A 2356-nucleotide genomic window follows, 5' to 3' on the forward strand; every position below is an offset into this window, starting at 1 on the left:
TACCTACGAACGAGTGTGTAGGTCGATAGAGACGAGACGCCACCTCTCTTAATTATTGCCGCTATTCATGGTTTTGCTAGATATATAGGACCACAAAGGTCCAGATTGAGACGAGACACAGTCTTTCTTGATTGCTGTTATATGTTGACGTCTTGCTATCTTATCCCATCAATGAAAATGTTGAACATGATTCCACTTCATGTAAGTGTGCGATACAACCATCTAGACTGAACTAGGAGCCACATTGATCTACTAATATTAATAAGATATTAAGTTCCCTTGATTTAAACGCTCCTGGTGCACCGAGGACTGTGGGGGCGCTACGAGCCCACATGTAAGGGTGTGTGTCGTTGAGCCGGATGTTTTTTGTGGTTTTGAGAAGATATTGCCTTTTTTGGTTTTTTTGTGTCTTTCAATGTTTTTAATAGTTTTTCTTCTAATTTATGTCTTATCACGAAGTGAGCTGTGCTTGGTGCATGTAAGCTTGTGAGAGATGATGGGAGCAAGTATACTAAGATGACATAATTAAATAGATGGGTTGAGGATAAGAGGTTTCATGTAGCCTGAGCTACATAGGAACTTTGCATAAGTAGATTATAAGAGTTACCACATCAGATTTATGTTGAGTTGAAGAGAGGGAAAATAAAGGGACTATAAATTTATAGTCGGTTGCACCACAGACTATAAAAAAACTGAGTGGGGTAGGCTAGAAATATATCTCTGTAGCTAACATTACTAGAAAAAGGGCTGCTAGTGGCGCACCTGTTTTCGCTACTAATGACGCACTATAGGTGCGCCACGCGCACCTGTTTTCTCTACTAATGGCGCACTACAGGTGCGCCACTAGCACCACGCCATTAGTATCTGGTATACTAATGACGCACCACGCAGGAGTGTGTCATTAGTAGCAATTTTTTTCAAAAATTTTTCAGTTTTTTTCAAATTTATTTCAAAAATATTTCTTAATCTCAGGTTACTATGGCTTAATCTCAGGTCAAATCACACTCTATGGTCAAAATTCCCAGAAGGTCACCCATCCTCACGCTACTCCAGCCCAAGCACGCTTAACTTCGTAGTATTATCCAACCCCAACACCACCTCACTTCACAGGCACTTATTGATATATCCATCATATCAATCCTATTGAACCTTACTGATGTCTAGGACTTAGTTCATGAGTACGATAAAGTTTTAAAAAAATATTTCAAACTTCCCGGTCATATTACGTATCATATTTAATAATTCAATTTTTTTTTCGAAACCAATTTTTTTTCTATTACTAGTGGTGCACCTAGCATACGGTGCGCCACTAGTAAGTTTGAAATTTTTCAATTTTTTTCCTCCGGATCTTAAAAGCCCCGTAACTTTTTTTCTGTTAAATTTGGATGTAACTTTTCGAGTAGATAATTTTTCATATAGAAAACTTTTTAATCCGAGTTCGTATGCAAAAGTTATGCCCATTTTACAAATTTCAGAGAGATTTTGTAAATAAAGTCGAAATTCATATTTGTAAATTTTCCCAACAACTAGACCACATATCACATGGGAAACTTATTTTCTTTTATTTTTTGACATTTTCATCAATTTTTTTATTTTTTTTAAACTGAAAAGGCGGTGGGGGGTGCATTCGGTGGAAGTTTTGGGCCAAGTTAGTAATGGCGCACCGTGGGAGTGGTGCGCCATTACTAGTTAAACTAGTAATGGCACACCACTCCCACGGTGCGTCATTACTAGTTTTGAAAAAAAACAAATTCTGATTTTTTTTGAAAAAAACTTAGTAATGGCACACCAGTTGACAGTGCGCCATTACTAGTTTTAACTAGTAATAACGCACTGTCCACTGATGCACCATTACTAGTTTTGAAACAATAAATAAAAAAATTTAAATTTTTTTTGTTACTAGTGGTGCACCATGAATGTGGTGCGCCATTAGTATTTGGACACTAATACTAATGGCGCACATACACATTATATGGCAGGCTATTAAATTTACTAAAGATGAAATTACAATGGTATATAGCCAATGATTGACTTGCTCTGAGAAGCCTAGTTGTTCGCCATGTTTCGAGGAACCGCACGCGATCATTCAGAATTAAATTGAGTGCATCTTGCTTCCTATGGTTTAATTAGGCTGCCTCGCCCAATAAACTTCATTGTAGAAAATCTTTGGCACGTACTTAAATACATATTCGAGTGACTAGATTTTATATTAGTTTGTGTTCTTCTATATTACCTTTCCATGGCCAGCTTCTGCAGAAGATTTAGATTAATTTTGGCTGACGTCGATGAGTGTGCTCCCCTGTGGAAGCCCATAAAACATGCATTCTTCATCTTTACTACATAAGGCTCTTTACCC

This window comes from Triticum dicoccoides, chromosome 4A (assembly GCF_002162155.2).
Source record: "Triticum dicoccoides isolate Atlit2015 ecotype Zavitan chromosome 4A, WEW_v2.0, whole genome shotgun sequence".
Lineage (NCBI taxonomy): Eukaryota > Viridiplantae > Streptophyta > Magnoliopsida > Poales > Poaceae > Triticum > Triticum dicoccoides.